The sequence below is a fragment of the Nesoenas mayeri genome (genome assembly GCF_963082525.1).
Source record: "Nesoenas mayeri genome assembly, chromosome: 2".
NCBI classification, from domain to species: domain Eukaryota; kingdom Metazoa; phylum Chordata; class Aves; order Columbiformes; family Columbidae; genus Nesoenas; species Nesoenas mayeri.
The window spans coordinates 82,054,818-82,078,302 of record NC_137543.1 but is presented as its reverse complement, the minus strand read 5'-3'; positions in this window follow the sequence as shown (position 1 = coordinate 82,078,302).

The window sequence follows — 23,485 nt, the reverse complement described above, 5'->3', positions numbered from 1 at the left end:
AACCATCCAATATAATCACTTCTGTCAAACAGATGAAAGAAAATTAGTATAATCACACTGAAAAATCTTGGAAGGGAAGTACTTTGTTTACTAAACTGAGCTGTGAAGATGAAGAAGAGGACTTAGAACTTGTGACTCTCACGCACCTTTCAATAATTTCTTGAAAACAGGAAATGATCTCCCAGGTCCCTTTGGGATGGTTTCTTTAGCATGATCTGAATTAAATGGAAAATAAACATTTATAAGCAACAAAACTATAAAAAGAAGAGTATGAAACACCTGAGAACAGAAAATTGAAGCTAGAAACTAAATTTCTGCATTTTGTAATACCCCATCAATCTGAGGAACTTTTATATTGCCATCAGTAGGTGCCACAGGAAGCAGTAATATCACTTAAAGAAACTGAAAATTATAATACTACTGTGTAAAAGTTTCATGATCTTCCCAGGCACAGAGGTAAGGCTGACAGGCCAGTAGTTCCTGTGGTCCTCCTTTCCACCCTATATAAAAATAGATGTGATATTTTGCTGTGTCCAGTAACCAGGACTTCACCTGACCACCATAATTTCTCAAATATCATGGAGAATGGCTTGGCAGGAGCTCAGGCCAGGTCAGGGTGCCCTAGACTGATGGACTTGAACCCAAGCAGATCTCCTGGACCAACAGGCAGAGAATGCCTGGGTGAAGGCCCCAGGTGAGGCTGGTCAGGGCAATTAAGGTCTGTTGGTGCAACCTGGACCATGGTGCCACCACAGTGAGCTGAATACAATGGATGTAATAGAACCGAGACCTCACACAGACAGTTCTCAGAGTATGTTTTCTCCAGCTAATTTTGGTTTATGAATCACAAGGGCACCATCTTTATCAGTGCCCTGTAAGGAGTGACAAAATTTACAGATGACACCAAATACCAGGGAGACAGTCAATATAGTTAAGTGAAGGAATACCATTGACAGTTACCTATTTAAGCTGGAAAAACAGGCCAATAAGAAATTTATGACATTCAGCAAGGACAAATATTAAGTGCTGCCCCTGGGCAAGAGGCACCAGTCCAAGGACACAGGCTGGTGTCTGGTTGGGAGCAGCTCACAAAATCTCTAAGCCTTTTGTGGATTTGTTTCATTTTTTTATTTTATTTTTATCCCAATAGATTGATCTAAGGTTACATAATTGAAAATAGCACATTAGCTGCCTGCTGGTGGCTGAAAAGCTCTAATTACACTAAGTGGATTGATGAATACGGAGTAGTCTTACCTAGTACAAGACCATTGGCTTCAGTCAAAATTCAACACAAAAAGTTGTTATCCATTGACAATACAGTGGATTTGTCAACTCTTGTAATAAATTTCACTGAAGAAAAGATAAATGCTCCTTCAGGAAGGATTTGGAAAAAAATTCAGATTTTATAGTTGCTTTATCCCTAGTCTCAGCACTTTGAGTCTTTCTGTGTCCATTGCTGGTAACTAATAGAAAAACTTTTGCAGATGATGTTTTGACTGCACAGAGGTGGTATATGAGAAAAAAAGTTATCTACCTACTTTGATCCACTGGCAAAGTTAATTTGCATCAAACTGCCTTTTATATACTATTGCTACTTCCAAAGATGCATACTGAAAGGATGAGACCATTGAATAGCTTATTATGCAAAGGTAAGTTGTACTAAAGCTTCTAAGATATTGAAGTATCAGACTGGTAATAAAACCTAATGATAAAGTATACTTTCAATAGATTTTGAAGAATATTCTTCCACTAAAATTTTAGGAGTTCAATAAAATATGACTGGTACCGCTCAAAAAATACTACTAGAATTCCTGTACTAATATGTGTCATGGAGAGCACCCCGAGGTTAATTTAAGGGACAACAGGGTCCAAAACAACTTTTATTAAACCAGTGAGAAATAGAGTTTTAGCACTCCAAAAGTGACTTGAATACAGGTTTGGATATCAGTTGAGGAAATTTATTAAGGGCAGCAACTAATACAACAGGAGGTCCACAGTGTGCATACACATATCTTCACCAAATACAATGCTGGAGCTGTCCCTGAGTCGGGGAAGAGTACACACTTGCCTAAACAGGGTGTGGGATTATTTTAAAGGGATACATGTACTCATATTGAGTACAGAAAGTGTACACTCCTGATTCTGCGAGAGTAAATTTATAATACACTCACAATCCTATGAGGAGAAATACACGTGCAAATGTACATGGAAAGTTACACATGCTTATGTGGAAGCACGGGAGGAAGCTACACGCGCGATTATGTGAGAGTTAATTTATACACATGCTTGTACTAAGCACAGAAAGTACCTGTGCAAATGTGCATGGAAAGTATAAATACAAGTGCAAATGTGTACGGAAAGTAGATACACTCACAATACTGTGAGGGTTAATTTTACTCACACAAGTGGTGGCAAGGCAAGCGGAGTCTCTGTCCCTGGAGTGGCAGTGACTCAGTTAGTAACTCCAAGAGGTTCTGCACAAGGGGTGGAGCCTCGGCGAGAATCCCATTTTTTATAGGCTGATCAGATCTGACTGTAGGCATTCCAGAAGCTTCTCTGAGTCCCCACACTGGCTGTGGGGTGCCCTTGAAGCTTCCAAACATCCCCAACATTGGCCACGGGTGTCCAGCGGCTCCCTGGCACCTCTCTCTTAACAACCCTGGCCAGCGGGCTTTGGGGTCAAACAAAAGAAACTGTCAGCCTCAAGCAGCAGAGAGAGAGAGAGATGGGAGGGGGGAAGGAGGGGGCTTTGCATTCTGCCACAGTGTATAATGGCTGAGAGTTTTTTAGTAATTTCAAAATAAATTTAATATTTGATATGAATATTTCAATGTTAAACCTGGTGCATTATTAGAGAGATGGAGATCAAATTCACTCTTCTTACTAAATGATTACTTAGTTGATTTCAGTAGAATTTTACTTATTTGCATTGGCTCTGAAAATCAGTGTAAATTTGTCCTGTGCTAGAGGGCTAAGCTGTCTGCAATCCAATCTTTTTTTTTAAATAATAAGTAATAATTTCATACTATGTGTTTTCCACCACTGATTTAATCTTTATATTTGCTACTAAGGGAGACATTAAACATTGCTCCTTCTGACGATGATTAGCAAGTGATAGCTTATTATCACACCATGGACAGTGCAATTCTAGCACGGATATCAAGACACATAATCAACCATGCTAAAAATCATGTTCAGAATCGCATAAGTTAATGAAAATATTTTAATTAAAAAATTATATTTCTCATAAATGAGACTCACAAACAGCAAGCATTATTGTCATTCTCAAAACCCATTTTTTTAAATATATTGAGAATTTATAAAAAACTTATTAATATAAATTAGGATAAGAAGTGTCTCTGTACGTAACTACTTTTCACTGACTGACTATGATTAACAAAGTTGCAATTTACATTGTATAATTTTGTGATGGAAGTTATAAATCGCTATAATTTTCAATAGAATTAATATTGATTGTACTTGCATATATAGTATATTTCTGTAATTACAGTCACTGCTCATATAGTATAGGTAATTGGTCTCTAGGATACAACTAGCTACTAGCTCTAGGCTATCCTAGCAAGAAAAAAAAAGAGCTATTTTTTTCTGAAGTATTGCTAAGCCCAGAATGCATTAAGTTGAAACAAGAGCTAGTTCTTATCAGCAGCAACTGAACCCAATTTCCATTTTTGACATGTCAAATGTTTTGAAAACGTTCCATACCAATGAGGCGAAATACCAAAACTTTAATCTTTTATGCAGATGGAAATCCTTTCACAGCTCTCTTCTAAAGAAACAGGAATTTGCCAAAGGAAAATATATTCCTTCAAAGATCAGACAGGTGCTATCTAAAATTGACCTTGGTCTTGTTAGTTCATGACTGGTCAGCACTGGGCAGCAGCAAGTAACCATGTACAAACCATGTTGGTTTTAGGCAGAAAAGGTCACAGGTCTGGGGAAATCCATTCTTGGAGGCCACAAGACTCCTGGGGTGGAAGTTTTATCCCAAGTGGTCCTGAACACAAGTTTTCCTAGCAATGTGTGGAATATGGCAGCATGACTTCAGAAGCCAGAATCTAAATTTTCATAACTTGCCTGCCAGACTCTGTGGTAGACACTTCTATCAGATTTTCATCCAAATTGTTATTTATGTATTTTATTGATTTTGAAAAGTTTTTGTCTAGTTGGGGAAGAGTATCCATTTTCTTCACTGGTTAAAACTATCTACACTACATATATATATCTATATATGCTGTATTTATTTATTTATTAAATTTTAAATACATTTTAAGTAATCTATTTTTTTTTTTTTCATCTGAACTTGCAGAACTTGTAGACACATTTAAAAATTTCTTATGAAGAAAAGAAACACAGGGAGGAAGTACAAAAAGGAATTCTGTGTCACTGACTGATCTAAGAATGGGTAAATCTGATATGTGCTTTTCCTGAGTCACTGCCTTAGAGAATCCTAAGAATAAGGCTCTGGAAAGCAGCTACTCCACAATTGGGTTTGATCAATCTCAGAGTCTTCTTAGCTAATGCAGTTTGACAATATTGGAGAGTTTAACCAGCAGAATGTAACATTTCTGGTTCAATCTGAAATTTGTTGTAGTAAATATGTAAATAAAAATAAGAAACAAAATAAAATAGCAAGAAATGCAAACTACATATGGAGGAAAAAAAGAATGTGGTTATCGTCAATATTGTACTTAAATTTTCTTCACTGTGTAGCTCAAGCCACTTCCCACATGGTCCCTCACTGGTAGGAACAAAGCATTGTATAATAGTTTAAAAAAACAAATGACCAGATTTTTTTAGGGGGTGGTGTCCTTTTCAAAATGTGATTTTACTAAATATTTGTATAATTTTTCTATGTTAAAGATCAGGAAGGCTTTATTCCTCATTGAAGAGAAAGGAACATAAAGGGCCAAATAAGAATTACACCAATGTCAACTGTAAGTCTGAAATCAAGTTTTTCACGAAGACCAGAGAATAAGCCACAATGTTTCTCAATGTGACACAGACACTGATGAGACTGGATCTTTTTATAGGTCATACAGCATGTAGGATAAAAATATTAAAAAAATGAAAGTTTATGGTCTTCTACAATAATAGAATATAGATAACGAAAGTAATTCTTGATCACTGCCTCTCTCTGAGGAGAAAAACCCTCAAGATTCAAAGGAACCTTTTAAACATGAACCTTGATGACAAAGGAAACTCAAAACTCATTATGGAAATTAGAATGTCTGGCCTGGTTTAACCCCAGCCAGCAACTAAGCACCACACAGCCACTTGCTCACTATCCCCTGATGAGATGGGAGAGAGAATCAGAGGACTAAAAGTGAGAAAACTCATGGTTTGAGGTAAAGGCGGTTTAATAGATAAAGCAAAAGCTGTGCATGCAAAACAAGGAATTCATTCGCTACTTCCCATTGGAAGGCAGGTGTTCAGCCATCCCCAGGAAAGCCAGGCTCCTTCACATGCAGTGGTTACTTGGGAAGACAAACACCATCACTCCAAACATCCTCCCTTCTCCTCCTTCTTCTTCTCTCAGCTTTAAATACTAAACATGACATTATATGGAATGGAATATTCCTTTGGTCAGTTGGGGTCAGCTGTCCCAGCTGTGTTCCCTCCAGCTTGTTGTGCACTTCCAGCCTATTAGTGGTGGCATGGTGTGAGAAGCAGAAAAGACCTTGATGCTGTGTCGGCACTGCTCATCAATAACTAAAACATCCCTGTGTTATCAATGCTGGTTTCAATACAAATCCAAACTAGACTCACACTAGCTACTATGAAGAAAATCAGCTGTATCCCAGCCCAAACCAGCACAATGGCTCTATTTGTTTATCCATAGTATCATAGAATCATTTAGGTTGGAAAAGACCTTTAAGATCATTGAATCTAACTATAAACCTAATACTGTCAAATTGTCCTGGTTTTGTTAAAAACAAGACCAGTTCTCTTTTAATTATTTTTCTTTCAGCTAAGTTCTTCTATATGGCTGTACTTTTCTGAGTTTTAGCCTACATATTTTTCCTAAGATGCTGTACTTGGTGCTCATAAGAAGACCAACGGAATGCTGAAGAAAATCATGCTTAGATTTATTACTGTGGTAGTCAAGAATGACTGATAAGTTTTCTCACGTTCTGTCGTGAGAGGGGTGTGTTTGAGGAGGGGTGGGTGGAACAGGTGGCTAAAACTGACCAACTGAAGTATTCCATCCCGTAATAGTCGTACCCCCTATATAAGAGGGTGATCACGAGGGTCAAGCTCTCTTCGACCATGGCCGGCATCTAGAGAGGACCCTGTCTGTCTGCCTGTGATCTACAGGCCTCAGGCCCTGCATCCCTGCAACCAGTTTCAGGTTTGCTGTGAAGTTCTGCCCGTGACTTCTGAGGGCCCAGCCTGAACCTGCTGGAGCCACGCCAGCTTCTCGCACCCAGCTCCTAATGCTGGAGTGATGCCAACTTCACATTGAGCACTCAAGATTGGTTTTGTATATTTTGTATATATTGTCTATTTATTAGTAGCATTAGTAAAACCCTTTAAAACTCTCCAACTTAAAGTCTAAGTCTCTCTTCCTCTCCCCCTTTCTTTCCTATCGTCTTTCCAATCTAAAGGAAAAGAGGTGGAGGAAAGTGTGGGGGTAACAGGGAGCATCTGCCACGGTTTATTGCCACCTTGCCTTAAACCTTGACACAAATCCACCACTAAACCATAGCTCAAAACACCACATAACTCAGTTTACATGTCTTTTCCATACCTCCAGGGACTGTGACTCAACTACTTACCTGGGCAGCCTGTTGCAATGTCTCACAACCTTTTCAGTGAATAAACATTTCCTAACATCCAATCCAAATATCCTCTGATGAAACTTGAGGCCATTTCCTCTCGTCTTATCACTTGTTACTTGAGTAAAGAGATCGACACTCACCTGGCTACGAGTTCGTTGCAATAAGGTCTCCTATCAGCCTTCTTTTGTCCATGCTAAACCACCCTAGTTCCCTCACACACTCCTCATAAGACTTGTGCTCAAGACACCTCACCAGATTCATTGCCCTTCTCTGAACCTGCTCCAGCACCTCAGTGCCCTTCTTGTAGTGAGGGGCACAAAAGTGAACACAGGATTTAAGGTGCAGCCTCATCAGTGCTGAGTACGACAGCACATCAGTGCTGAGGGCGACAATCACTTCCCTAGTCCTGCTGGCCACACCCTTTCTGATACAAGCCAGGATGGTGTTGGCATTCTTGGCCAGCTGGGCACACTGCTGGCTCATATTCAGCTGTCAACCGACATCCTCAGATCATTTCCTGGGAGGTAACTTTCCAGCAACTTTTCCCCAAGTCTGAAGTGTTGAATAAGGTTGTTGTAACTCAAGTGCAGGACCTAGACCTTGGCCTGCTTGAACCTCATAAAATCGACCTCAGCCCAGCCTATTCCAGATTCATCTATAGAGCCTTTCCACCCTCTCCCCCATGCTACATATCACTATTGCCTTATCTGTGTTCTGCCTCAGCTGACTAGTTTTCAGTTTTATTCTCATCTCTGTCAGTCACTAGAAAAACAAATTAAAATGACATATTGACCAGTAGGTCAATGAAAATCATCAGTATTACCAGAGTTGCTGCAACTGCCAAACCATCTTTCTGTCAATAAATACCACAACGCAGGAACTGAAAGATTCGTGTTCTTGCCTTAAGAAGGGTGCATTGGAGATGAATAAAGCTGTAATTTCATCTTCTGTTATACTTTCTCCAGAGCTAAATGGCACATACTGAAAGGACAGTGTCTCAAACATTGTGGCAAAAACAGTTCTGCAATATCCAGCCACAAGAGACAGAAGCAGGAGATGGGACATCAAGATAAGATAAATTGCCATTTACATGTCAAGGACAAGCGAACTACCTGCATACAAAAGGCCAGCTGCCACAGAAGGGCACGCAGTTCCATGTTCTGATAGGCTCAGCACTGCACTAAGGAACACTGTGTCATCTTCATCATTGGAGATTCACAAGAGCAGACCAGATGAAATTCTGAGCAACCTGCTCTAGTCTCATGGCTGACCCTGCTTTCAGCAGGAGGTCAGACCTAGGCCCTCCTGCGGTCCCTTCCCAACCAGGCTGGGATTGTGTGACATGAAGTCTCACTCAAAATCATACCACCATCTTCAGCCAGCCACAAGTCAGATAAGAGATTGCTACTCTGCCCCTTCCCTGAGTGCATGGCATTTTTATATGCCCATAAACCTCTTGCTAATCCATTCCTACACATTGTTCTGCCCCATGAGACAAAACCCCACATATTCCTATCTTACTTTTCAATGTCCTCCTTTCCTAGGAGCCCATAGGCTTTTCAGTGATGCAAACCTACAGGCCACCACTTAGGCAGGACCCTTTGAGATGCTTCAAGATCACCCAAGACCCTTTGGGACACTTCTACCTTTTGCAGTCACTCCCCAGTTACACCTGTGCAAAAGATCAAAGATTATGCAAGTATGTAATACAGAAGACTATAAAAAGCACACCTGTACAAACACTGTCAGTGCACTCACCATCCTGAGGACTACTCCATCCACCAGTCTTATCATGGGAACTGAGCCAGACACAGGAGGATGCAACATATTGCTGGTTCCAGAGTATAAACCCCATCATTCTCATCCTGGGAAACGAGCTAAGCATCAGAGGACACATCGCTGGATCCAAAACCACAAAACCCCATCATACATGTCATGGGTGCCAAATGGGTGGTGAAATCTGTCTGTCTTTTATTCTTTTTCTGTCTTTCTATTATTTTCTTTTAATAAGTGATATAGTAACATAAGATTTAAAACCCCACATATGCTGCAAAACTGTTTTACATAAATATTTCTGCCACTAAATCATTTATCGATTTGGCCAAGCTGCAAATAAAAGTATCTTCCATACTTGTTTCCAAGCAAGAGGACTGATAAATCTGAGTCACCTCTCCCTGCCCTACTTCTGGGTACAACATGACAATCACTGTAAAATATCACCACAAAATATCAAATCTTTTTTATTATTGTAGCAGTTGCAAACCCCCGTCTGCCCTCCTCCCTTTTCCTTCAACGTGACACATCCTCCACTTCCCCAACACATCTCAACTCTCCTGCAATGGGGCAGTCAATAGCTCTTTTTGTTTAACCTTCTGTCGGTTACCTAGGAGAAGGGAAGAGGAGCGGAAAGGTCTGGAAGTTTCTGGGTGCCCACAGCCAGAGTGGGGTGGGGGTGCCCAGATGTGTTGGGGCACCCATAGCTGGAGTGGGGATGCAGAGAGAGACGAGAAATTTCTGGAATGCCCACACTAGATGCCCACTAGACAAGTGAGTGTATTTTCCTGGAGTCAGGGTCGGCTCTGGCATTGGTTTTCGTGAGCCATGTGCATGGATACTGTGGATATCCATTATTCTTATTTGCTGCACCCCAATATTTTCCTCAACCAATATCTGAACCTGTATTTTATGTTACCAGAGTGCTAGTTGATTATATAAATCCTGTTTCTAATCAGTTGTTTTTCCAGACTTTCCCAGACAGAATAAAAGCTTGTTTTGGACCTGGTTGTCTGCCTAAAAACTAATTTTGGGGTCTCTCCATGACATTATATAATATAAATTACATCAGTGAGATAGCATACATGTTAAAGTCTGCATAAATATTCTTGAGTCCAAACTAGAAGCCTGATCCTGGTTACTGACGCATAATAATTGATAGAAGCAATTCAGAAGAATTTTAATTTTTTTTAAAAAAGTGCCAATATTCAGTTTGTTACCACTGTGAAAACATTCCCTGAAGACTACAGTTTTAAAGGAGCTCAGTATAGGAAGGTTGTTTCTTTATTAGTCATTAATTGTTCCTCTGAAATTGGATTGTCAGCTGCTACCTTTCGGACATGGAGACATATTACTTACTTCTTCAGATTTTAGAGCCACATAGTTAAATTAATTTAAATCTTTGTGTAAATGCTCAGGTATACAAATATCCTGTCTGGATTTATGTTTACTTCAAATGTGAATTTGGCAAATTTTGAATGGAAATGCCAATGTGTAAGTTTAATCCAATTTAAGTAATTTTTTTTAATTAAATTCACATTAATTTTCCTAAATGTTCTAACTTATAAAATTGCTGAAGAAAGGACTGGGAATCTTAAGTAATGACAGGAAAGTTATTGTGCAACGTTTTAGTATTGTGTGGGTATACATCTTGCAGAAGGAAGCACTACTAGAAGTTGAGACTTTTTAAATCTGCTTCTAAAAATAAGAACCAGATTAGAGTAAGTAACATTTCTCAAAATCTAAGTAGAATTAATTCAGCTAAGTAGAACATGTACATTTACCTGGCAACTTCCAAAACCCAAACTCTACCTAAACTGGTTCAAACACTTCTTTTTAAATATTTTTCTTAGTACATGGTCTTACTTTTACTGTTGTAAAATTCAATATTATTCTAAACACAAGTAGTCTAAGTTTGTATAAGCTAATGAAAACACAACTTGACCTTCAGTTTTATACACAAAAAAAGTTAGAAAATATTTTATTTTTTTTCAGAAAGGAGAAATTAGATATGCAGATATGCAGTGACTAATTGTAAGAATCTATGTTAGGTGCAAGAATTAGGATTGTCCTTAGTAAGATATGTCAAAAATATTTATTGGAATTCTTATTAAACAGAAGTAGAGTCTGTATAGTTTTGGAGAAGTACCTCTGGACACAAGCACACACACAGACATATATGTACATGCATATATCTAGGCCTTCCCAAAGGGATATGTGTATATAATATATATACATATATATAGAGATTTAAAGGGAAAATAATGTAACAATGCTATAGGGCATTAAAGCTGGTCCTTAAGGTCAGGTTTATGTTACTGTGTGTGCTTAGACACTAGAGAAGAGTAAAAACCAGAATCTAAGCCCCAGTAAAAGAAATGCTTTCAGTCTACTGGACCAGATGAGAGACTTACCCTTACTGCCTGACAGACCATTACAGTTGCTAGTGAGATCTAGAAGTTGAGAAGCTTAGTCTTTAAGGCATTTCCACAAACATTCTAAATATACCATATTTCTATGTAATTTAAAGGCTTGTTTTGTCTCATTCCATACAGTAAAAGCAATGATAAATGACACAATTTCCAATAGAATGTTCAAAATTGCTGACAAAAAAAAAAAAAAAAAAAAATTCTGTACAAAAGTGGATTAAAAAACACAAAAACAAAAAACAAACTACAAAACAAAAATCAGTCTCACTCCTGAAATGGAAAGCATTAGATAATACATCTTTCCCCACCATTTCCATCTCCCCATCCCTAAGCGATCTACTTCTTTTTAAATCGGTTAGGGTGTGGAGAATGAAGTATTTGGCACAGTAAGTCTCTTTGAGTGTGACGGGCAACCCGTGAGGACAGAGACTCAGGCTCAATATGAGTTTAACATCAATGCCCTTTAATGAACATTTTAACAACACATTGAATATCAATGTCCTCCTATGTATGTTCTAACATCACATATATACTCTTTACTTAGTGGTCATGCAACGAGCACAGGCTACCATTGGTTACTTTCTGCAGTCACGTGTTCCCCTCCCCACCTTGGTGATTAGCTGCAGGGCACTGTCCACGAGCTGTTCACACGCAGTGATGGCAGCGCCCCTCCTGCAGTCTGGGTTGAGGGTAGACCAACTTCTGTTTACTTAAGCGACTTCCGTTCTGTCTTTGGTGTCTCCAGACAAACCCCCGTGCAGGTCCTGGCCTACACCTCAGCCACATCAAGCTCTGGCTTGTTCACAGCACACAGCCCATGTCCTCTTTCTTTCAAAAACTCTCCACATTAGGGTTGTAAATGGATCTCCTGGACAGTCTTATCAGAATAAAATACTTATTATAATAGAAACAAGGCTGATTTTTTCCAAGTAAGAGAAGCGTTATTAATTCCCAAAATTTAGGAACCCTGTGTGAGACTACCACCAACCACAAATTACTTGAAATACTGAACCTATTAGTAACAGGTAAAAGCTGTTTGGTTCCATGGCTGTACCTGATATAAAACCATTCTGCTTTTAGAATAGTGCTAAATTCTGTGGTTTTCTGCTCCTACTGGATTGATTAATGTCACAGTTTATTATCTGGAGTAATCCCTTTCCAAGGTACCTGACTTTTTTAGCAGAATGAAATACAATATAAGCAATAACTAACAAACTAGTCCACGGCTTTTTCTACAAAGAAGCCTTTGAACTATCATCCAAAACTCAAAAAACTTAAACAAAATAATTAGTTTCTAAGCAGAATTTTCATATGATTTCTCTAGGTCTGTATGACCATATGTTTCCTGATCACTTGGAAGCTGTGGCACTTTGAGATCCCCTTCGTTCTTGTGTAGCTTGTGCAAACTTTAATATTTAGGAGCAAGTATCTGATAGCTCTGTTATTTTTAGTGATTATTGACTAAGTTCAAGAGGCCTGTGATTGTCACATACAGAACAACATACACTAGTTTTGGAAGTTTAATTCCACAAATTTCAGCAGCCTCTTTTCAATTAAAAAAAAAAAAAAAAAAAAAAGAGAGAGAGGAAAAAAGAAATAAAAAAGGACTGATCCAAGTTTTAGAGGGTACCTGTGCCTATATGCTAAAAAAACTATGGAAGAAGGCTGGGGACCTTAGATATAATTTTATGTTTCACTCTTACCACTGACTGTACCAAGACAACGTTCTTCTTGGTATAAGGACTATTTCAGATTCCTAATTAAGACAACTCTGCCTTGTGTTATACAGGGAGCAAAGGAGCCCAACTCAAATAAAAAAAAAAAACTTCTCTTGTAGGCAGATACACTGCAGGTCCTCACTTACAGTTGTCAGTGACCTAAAGAACACACAGGCCTTATTGCTTTTATTATGGAGAGCTCTGGAAACAAACTCCAGTAGCAAAAAAAACAGCCACTATGTTGGAGTATTTTAGACTATTTCATCCTTCTCTAAACTATTGTAATTCTTTGGTACAAGCCGAGTAAATCGTGCAGCTGTCTGTTTTGCATGTGCCAAGGAAGAAAATATCTCACTCACCTTCCTCTGCTTGTAGAACACTCACAGCTAAGCTGAGCAAAATTCTTTCGAAACCATATACTATTAAACAGAAAAAAAATATTTCATGATGAAAAGCATAGGTGAAAGAATGTATTGAAAAAAATGACAAAACACACCAGAAACAGACAAAGCTATTATACAGGTTCCTACCTGTAAAGATGTCCATGAAACTGTCGTGACTCTTTATATTCCCCAAATAATATACACTTCCCAGTGTGTTGTTGAATGTATTACTTCTCAATTTCATTGATAACCTAAACAAACCATATGTGCTCATAATCTCACAATCTCCATGATACTGAAAATTTACTGGACAATGTTCTTCAACAGTAGAATGCTGTATTTTAACAATCAACCAGTGTAATTCACAGCTTCTTGCTACTCCATGTGGAAGAGTATTTTGAAAACATGTGAATCAATTTGCCTTCACAAACTACCCCATGTTATCATGGCTCAGAGAGAGGGGAACAAAAGATTCCTGAAAATGGTCACTGTTGCCAGAGCAATATTTTTTTTTTCTTAAAATAAGTAGATTAAAAAATCCAGATTAGTAGAAAACAAAACAAAACAAAACAACAACAACAACCAAAAAAACCCAAACAAATCAAACACACACACAAAAAAACAAAAAACAAAAAACAAAAAAAGAAAAATCAGTATTTCTGTTTCAAAAATGGTAAAAGGGAAAAATCATTCCTCACGAAAGGAACACTGGAATTATGTGACATTGTATTTCTACCACATAATTAAATGACCTAGCCTTGCAACAGAGTTACTCAAAGTTGCTCTTTCTCAAGAGCAAGATACACTTAAAAGTTAAACATTGTATGAAGATAACTCTTGCACCAAAAGTTTGTGCAAAACAGAGAAAAGTGGTTTAGGTGCAGTAATTTCTTATTAATTATAAATTTAAGAGGGCAAGTCTGCCTGTTTTCTGTGTTCAAACAACACCTGTATTTCAACAGATAAAAAAAGGAAGGAAGGGAGGAAGGGAGGGAGGAAGGGAGGGAGGAAAGCAGGAAGGAAGGCAGGAAGGAAGGCAGGAAGGAAGGCAGGAAGGGAAGGCAGGGAAGGCAGGAAGGCAGGAAGGCAGGAAGGCAGGAAGGCAGGAAGGAAGGAAGGAAGGAAGGAAGGAAGGAAGGGAAGGAGGAAGGGTGGGAGAAAAGCTGTTCTCAGTTGTTTGTTTTGAATCTATGCAGATTTCACTATAAACTGAGCAGAGAATCTTCATTACTCTGCCATTAGCAACGCTATTTCTTTCATTATGATAATGATCAGAGCTACAGATGACTGTTGCAGCTTTAGTATTATAGTCAAGCTAGGAGAAAACAACCAACACTCATATTGTTCAAATAAGCTATTCGAGATTGCTTTCGTTTTCCCACAAAATTAGATACATGACAAAATGAGGCTGAAGGTTTTTGGTTTGGTTTGGTTTGGTTTTTTGTTGTTGTTTTTGTTTGTTTGTTTGTTTGTTTTTTACTAAGGTGAGAACAATTTTTTAAATAACTCTATAAAACTAAACGTGTTTAGTGTGTAAAGAGTACATAAGTGAGGCACAAGCTAAAGACAAAACCAGTCCAAACCTTTTTTCTTTTTTTTTTTTTTTTTAATCTAGCTTTAATCACATTAACCATAATATTGCTACTTCTTTCCATTTTTATGTGAAAGTAGGTAACTCCTTGCAGCATTTAGTTTCTTTCAGTTGCAGTAGGACATAAAAAAGTAATTAGGCGATCTGATTGCAAAAGATAGCTGTGTTTAGGAAGTAAACTCGTAGGATTATAATAAAAGTCATCCTCTACATCAATTTAATTTAAATACTTTTCAAGAAATGGCACCACACATTTTCTGATTTTTGATTTGATTTTGTCCTTACCTCATAGCTGTCATTTTAATAATGCTATACTATTAAAATGATAATTGTGAAGCACGGTAATTCTGAAGCAAAATTGCCCTGTAAACAGAAAATCCCTTTCCTTACCTCTGCTTGATCTCTTGCCTTACACAGAGAGTGACACCTGCTGCCAAGTACCAGAAAGGATCATGAGGAAAATTCAGAGAAAAAATTTGCATACCAGCCTCTCTTCAGAACTGAATGAGCACTGGCAGAAGCAATGAAGGTTGGAAAGCATGGTGGAGTCGGCCATATTAGTAGCAGAAGCAGTTCAGATATCTATTTCATATTTCGAGAGATTTATCCTTGGATGAGCTAGGACAGGAGAAGGGGGGAGAGAAATTATTTCCTGGAAATTCCACCTGTAGTTTTCTACTACACCTCTCTACATTCAGCATTCGGAATAACTCTATAACACACTGATGCCAGTAATAACAAAGAGCAGTGTCTTCACTGCCACATAAGTTGCTTCCAGTTCTATGGATTTAATTGTAGTTGTGGTTCAGTTCTTTTGTCACAGAAATTTGTTTCACTGAGAGGCACAGCATTAATTCCTCACAAGAATTTTACCAGGTTCAGTACTATGTCTGGACTTCAAAAAAATGATTGGATAATTTAATCACTGTTCATGTTATTAATGGAAAATAATGACATAGATGGTCTCTGTGTTGAGATTGTCAGAAAGGCATCAATACTCAGGTGGACTCTGTTTCTGAAAATTTGCTTGTTTGTTTGTTTGTTTGTTTGTTTCTGCCAAAACAGATCTGAGAGGATACTTCAGAATACCTGGAATGCACAACTCATCTTTCTGTAAACCATTAAGCTCCTGCTGGAAGCTATTCTAATCCAACAAATGGTTTCACTCAGTGTATTGCAATGTCTTTGCACCTAATATATGAGGAGAATGATTATTATTAATGAGATTACTATGCTTAACATTCTCACGCAATACACTCATCGTTTAATTCACTCTGAAAAGAGAAACAGTAGGCTATAGAACTGTCAAAATTGTCCTACATTTGTTGAATTAAGTACCGAATAAAGGAACCTGTTTCTGAATCTTCATCAAGTTGTATTTTCTAATAAACTGGCACTCTACATGCTCTACATGAGATGTCAGACTCTTCTCTGTGCTGTTTCTTAGAGTCAGTTCCAGCACCACAAAATGACTATAAACATAGCATTTGCTGTTCAAGAGTGGTAACGGACTAGACCTAGAGTGGAGAAGAGAGGACAATGCCCAAGCATGTCTCTATTTTATGTCCCCTTCTCACAATCCATTGTTAGATGCATGATGTGGTAAAGGAGAGCAGTTAGGAGGTTTATAATGCCGATTCACCCCACTTGGACATTTTCTTCTCTTCCTAGACAAGAAATACCAAAGAAGCACACTAAAGGGAATATCTCAACAAAGAAGTCTACCATGATGTCAATGAAGAAGTCTACCATGATTTTATGAAGCAGGGTATCTACCTGACCAGGGGATAGGAAGTCTCACTGCATGACAGCACAGCAAAGAAGTTAAACTCTTTCCAAAAACCTGAAGGCAAAAAAACAGGATTAAGGAAGCCAGCCGGAGAAAAGGCTGCTAGAAGGACCCAGGCAGGCATAGCAGGCAAGTAAATATACTGCCAAAGACAGCTGCTGCTAAGCCAACCAGTTCAGATTCCCTAGCTTCTGACATTCATCTGGACATCAAAGCAAATGTAATTCCAATATTTTGTTTCATTTTACAATGATGTAACGATCTGTAAAACTGATGTGGCAGTGGAAAACATTATGATATTTAATTATCTTGAGTGCCTTGGCAAATTGCAAACTAGATTTGCTTGACTTGAAGGGAAAGCTTCAAAGAGTTTCAACAGAGCCATGAACAGAATAGGAATACATTTAAAAAGGTAGCAATAGGAAGTTAAAAGGTCTATGAAAAACAACAAACGTACAAACTGCAACCCAATCTGATTTCTGTACACTACCATGATATTATAAGTTTTCATTGAAGTTCAGCAAAACTGGATGGGAGCACAACGAAATAGCCATTCTTGCATCAGAAAGACATATTTGTGGACCAGTGACTAATCTGCAAAATATTATGCTTACTTATGGTAAGCTACATGGTAGATAAGGAGCACTCCATTTAACGTTTACTTTGTAGACACGACATTTTTAAATCTTTAAAATATGAAGGAAAAAAAAAAAAATATATATATAAAATGTTCCCACTCTTCCGTGTCAAATTCAGAGTAGTTCTTTTGGTTCTGTGTAGTTTCAACACACAGGGTATTTTTAAACGTTAAAAACAAAAGTTTTGAAATATATAATTTTTGTTTCAGTTAAGTTTTACTGTAACAACTGGTAATCTGTATGAGTCTCTAACATTATGCTTTCTCTTCTCTATTTAGACCATTATTCTTCCTTGTAGTACCACACACAGTGTATGTTTGTATATGGTACACTAGCTTTAGCAGATCTTAGATGTACACTTGTGTTGCCTTTTTAGTGTATTTTTTTATTTTTGTAAAAGATAAAACCTTTTGATAGTTCTTAAATTATTGTATCTATCAATTGTTCTGATTTAAAATATTTTTCCAAGCTTTCTATTTCAGTGAGAGTGCAATGAGACTGTTTTCTTTGAGAACATACAGTATTTTGGCTTCTAAGCTGCATTGCACAGACAGAAGTAGTCTATTCCCAAAACTAAGCAGACGATTGACAGATGTAATCCCAGTAATGAAGGACAGTAAAAAGTCTGTCTAAGAAAGACAACAAAATTCCATTGCACTGAGATAGTTAGTCTACAGACTGTTTAAAACACATTGCAAATGTAAAATATAGATTTTGTAAAATACAAATTTGGCTTAAAATACATTGCAAATTTGTTTCTATTATGTCGTCTGTTTCCTTTTTTCCTTTTTTTTTTTTTTAAAAAAAGAGAATATTTAATAAGGATGCAGATTTTAAAATTAGTTTCAAATCACAAGTCTCAGCCCTGAGCTGGTCAAAGGATAATAAAATAATTAGATTATCAAGTCCTTTAAAATCCCAGAGAGCACCTAATAGCACTAGAATCTTTCTAAAATCCCAGGCAAAAGATCCTCTGGTATATCTCATCCGGCCAAACTCAAACTAATATATACTGCTTTATTTCACATTGCACCATGTGTTTATTAATTGTGACCTTTTGTTTTGTTAACACTTCCCTTATCACTGGTGTCTTAAATATTGTATTCTTGATGTTGGCCTGTGTTACTGTAAGTGTTTAGTTTAACTGTGCTTTATTGGAAAATACTTATTTCAGCTTTTTACCTGAAAATTAGTGTTACAACTATATTTAACATTTTGGTCTATGTATGTCTTTCTGCTAAAGCTATCCATAGTCTGATCTTAAAAAATTCTTTAAATGCATAAAGCAGAAAATTGTGTCTATAAGTGCTCATGTAATTTCTTCATTCACACAGAAGGCTACACAAAAGCACAACGTAAGGTAGAAACTCCAGACTTCCAACTTTAACCACTCACCACATACACCAACAGTCTAAGTTGATCCGTATGCCTACTTGCAGATACAACAAACTCAAGAGGTTGGAGCAGGTGAAGACTATTGGTTCAAAGTAGGATTTAAGGATAATTTCTTGGTATTTCTAAATTATAATTAAGTTCTGTAGCGTGTAACTTTGTCCCTGATGGCAGGAACCCATGGAAGATTTACATTGCTGTCAGGAACTGTCAGATCACTGCAGTCTCCTGAAAACTCCAAGAGGCCAATAAGTATCAGTGCACTGAAAACTCAGGACCTATATCCTATGTAACTGTCTGACACGTAAAGCAAGATCTTGGCCACGGTGTATTTCAAGATAAATTTTCCAAGTCACTAGCTCTCCAAAGCAGGAAAATACTGCCAAAATACCTCATTAAATCTAAAAAATCCACCTTATAATTCTGAAGTAAATGTAGCTGAACAAACCACATCACTACTGCCTTCGTTAAGTGGATTTATTTTTCAAAGCCTTCCACTGGCTGTTAACCTGACAGGACCATTTTATTACTGACCTATTCTGATCTTATTAGCTGTAAGCAATTAAAGGACTAATTGAGAATCAGGTTGCTACGTCAATATTCTCATCTTAAATTTAAAGAGGTCATTTACCAAAACTGTACTCTAAGAAACAGTTACATTGACAGAATCATAACACACAAATACAGTACCATAATCTGAATAACTGTTGCACAACAGAATTCAAGTGTTTGTGAGAAGACAAAAGAATATATTTGTACATGTGTACACACACAGAAGAGTCAAAGCACATGTAACAGTGTACCCACTATAAGCAACTGACTCCCCAAAATAGTTTGCAAGTTGCACTCACATGGAGAAAGTTTTAAATCACTGATCCAATAAGGTCCAGATATCAGGTGAGCTGGTTTGACTGCAAATGGGTTAATTTTCTTCATGCAGTTAGAAACCTTTCTTTTTCATAGCTAGCATGCTAATTATTTGGACTTAGTTTGAGAACAAGCAGGTAACACACCAGCCACTCTCTCTCTAGGCTTTTCTGCCTTTTTCCTCTCTTCTCTCTCTTTGGGATCAGCTACTGGGACTGGACTGTTTCTTAGGACTCGCTGTTTAGCATGTTTGTGGGGAATTGCCTTGAGTATCCTTTATTTCTATTATATATATGTATATATATATATATATATGTATACACAGTAGTAGTCTATTAATATTTTGTTATTTTATTGAACTGTGTTTTTCTCAATCCAAGTTTCTCCCCTCCTTTTTGATACTCTCCCCTGTAAGGGCGGGTGAGGGAGTGGGTGAGTGAGTAGCTATTGTGGTTGTATTGCTGGCTCAGGTTAAGCCACGATATCAGGAAATCCTGTAAGGCACAGAACTGAGTTAGAAATTGAAACAACAATGTAACAATAAGGAACCTATACTTTATGGAAAATATTAACTTAGTAAAAAGGACACTTCTTCATTTCAGTCAGCTTGAATAAATAGAATCATTATTATTAAACCACTACCTAATGTGTATTAAATTGAGAAAGACAAAGGGAAGGAGAATATTCCTTATCCATGATGCTTCTGATACTAGGCATTTCATTATAAACAGTTACTTGAATTTTGAGTAAAACCATTACCTATAACAAAAACAGACTATAACTGGCTGCCCTGGTTAGCAAATACTACTTCCAGAGAGTGACAGGAAATTTAGGAACTTTAAATGTTGGAAGAAAATACGGCAATACTAGAGGTTTTCCTAGTATTGCAGGGATTTTCACATTTCTCTTCAGAGTTGTCCTTTTGGCTGATTTTTGGTTATCTGAATTACACATTCAGGATAAGACTCCTGAGAGATGGAAGATAGTGCCTATGTCCTGTTTGCAACCCCTTCTGTATCTCAATCATTACTGTATTTCAACTGATTTTTTCTCTAATGGAAATACGTCCTGCAAGAACTTAGTATCTGGTTAACCTTGGTAGAAAGATAGCACTCTGAACATATTCAGTATTTTCTTTTGTCTACTCACAGGCCCCAGATGACATTACCTATTATTATTAGTGAATATAATTAGGCAATGCAAAAATGCGAATAAAGTTTTCTGCAAAGAACTCACACTTTAGAGCACTAGACTGAAGAGAAATAAAAGTCATCGGTAAAAACAAACAAATAGGCAGTAAGAACCAAACATATATTTTTCTGAAATGACCTGCACTGATCTGCCACTGTTGTTCATGTGGTATATGGATTTAGAATATATTCATCTGGCAGTAATTCACCTTAAATGAGAATTTCTAAAGTCTACTCTTTAGAAAATAAACCAAGCTATCATTAAGTTCAGTTGGTATTTGAATCTACATGATCTTTAATGTCTTTTTTTAGGATCTGCATTTCCCAAAGATAAATGAACACTACGTTTTGCAGTCATGGAAAAACCACTACTGAGCTAAACACATGAAGCAACAAGAAAGCAGTAGGTTGATATGAAATGCAACACGCTAATAAAAGCTAATATTTTAAAATCCATTTTCAGGAAAAAAATGCTGATAAGCCTTGCGAGATTCCATAAGAATTGCTGAAGTGAGGCAAATAAAAGGTATGATTTGTCAGAACCAACAGCCTGTGCTTAGAAACTGTATTAGAATATCATTTCTGGAGCAAATTCTTCCAGCTACAGCAACAGTAGTAGCATGTGCTGCATTTATACATATTTTCTGGAAAAATCTTTTTAAAAGTAATTTTAAATTCATACCAGATTAATTATTTCTGTGGATGTTAAAAAAATATCTTTGATCTACATAATACAAGAAGTCTTGTCATATATTAATTTGTATAAACTTGAAGGACCTACATAAGCTGCGAATGTATTAATAGTTTTTACTGAAATTTCTAATTCAAAAATAAATGAATAATTACAGCTCCCAAAGCCATAAGTATGTGAAAATTATTTCTGTTTTCTGCTTTTGTATTCTTCAAATAATGTTGTCAGTGGTAGTCAAGCCGATTAGCTACTTTATCACACCTGTGGTGGCTTTTTTTTTCTTTTTGTCAGTTCAACAAAAACAAAGTCTCATGCTTTTTCTCTAAACTAAAAGCTTCTTTTAATTTACGCTTGTTAAATGTCACAAAAAAAAGAATTTAACTTGAAACACTTTGACTTTGAAAGCAAAATATCTTGGTAAAAACATGGAAAACAACCTGCAAACATGGTATGATTTTGTTTCAATGGATTTTCTGCTAGCTAGCTATGAAAATAAAAACTATCAAAGCTAGATGAAGTTTCAATTCATAATTTTCTTCACAAGACTAAATTATTTGATATGTTAATTCTATCAACTGTTCTTGCATATATCTACTATTTATGAGCACAGGTGTTTGTATTATTTCAATTCCGTGAATGTACCATTCTTGTTACTATTTTTAGTATTAGTCTAAATGCCTAATTTCCCTTTTCCTTCTGTAATGATAATTACTGATGAGCTTGTACTACTGATTTTTTTCTTATCAGAAATCTAGCAGATTCTCCATGGTTCTTTTAATGCTACATACCTTATTCCTATGTTCACATAAGAATATATAGTTTGCCAAGCTAGAATTTTTATCTTCCAAGTTTAAATTATATCTAGTGCATTATATCATTGAACTTAGAAAGGTTTGAGGTTCAAATGGCATGATTTAATAGGGATAACTACTGTTGTGATTATCAAATATTTTTTGAGGTTTACTTTACAAATATATGAACATATATAGAAGCAGTATATAGAGTAACAATATAAAGTAGTATATACCTATTTTCCTAGGTAGATAGACAGGATGTGCATATAGATCTTCTTTTACATAGATATAGATATAGATATATAAAGAAACAACAGAGAAGAGCCGTATTGTTCAGTTGATTAGAACTGCAGCTCCATCTCCAAGATCGAAATGTCCTAAAACATCTTCACTCAACACCAGTAATTTTATAAACCCTGCCCATAGAGGAAGATAATCATGAGACAGTCACTCTATTTAGGGACTAAGAGGACTAGGTTCTTAGAACATAACTTAAGAATGTTATTGCCTTATGATAGATGCGAGCTCTGCGCAGTCCCTTCAGTGCTTAGTATCCCCCTTCACTTTGTGATGAGGAAAGCTGTTAGAGAAATGTCATAAAACCAGTGAGCGACAGTGATCTCACTGCAGCACATACTCCCCCACTCTTTTTCCAATCAAGAAGTGACTTTATAGGTGCAGGTTGAGATCAGACTATAGTATGTACATACATATCTAAAAAAAGTTTCAAATATTATTTTAAAAAAATAAGTTGAACTCCATCCTTTGCTAAATCACAATCACATCAAGGGAGAAAAAAAATCTTTTCCCTATTTCTCAACAAAAATATAAGCAGTTGCTGCCACTTCAAGGTTATACAATTTCAGAATTCCATTATTCTTATGAAAATACACAACAGCACAGTTACCACTTTACCCTGAAGTGGTGTCAGAGGAATACTGTGACAATATTTATACAAGCCTTTACTAGACAGAACAGTTCCCTTTGGTTGCTCCTTTCCCTTTTAAACATTTGAGCAACAAAATTTTACTTGCAAAAAAGGATCATGCCATGCGAAATTCAAGCCTGTACAACTTGTACAAGGCATCCATGGCATGGCAACAAGTTGCAGCGAGGCAGCTGCAACCACTTAAGCTTGTTTTATTCACAATTGGCTTTTGGTGAAAAGAGGTATTTCAAGCTGTTGAAGCTCCTAACATTTATATGAACTATCCGCTTTTAGGAAGAGTAGATGTAACCTTTTCAAAGTCCGTGATGTGCATGTTTCCCAAGTTTTAAGGCATTTTTTGCCATGCATTAAAAGTGTGATTCCAAGCCAATAAGGGATATTCCATTGCTAAGGTCATGGTTTTACCCTGTGCATTTACAGCCTCTCATCTCCCAGTTGTAAATGGTGTTGTCCAGGAGCTGCATCTTGGGCTCTCCCACAG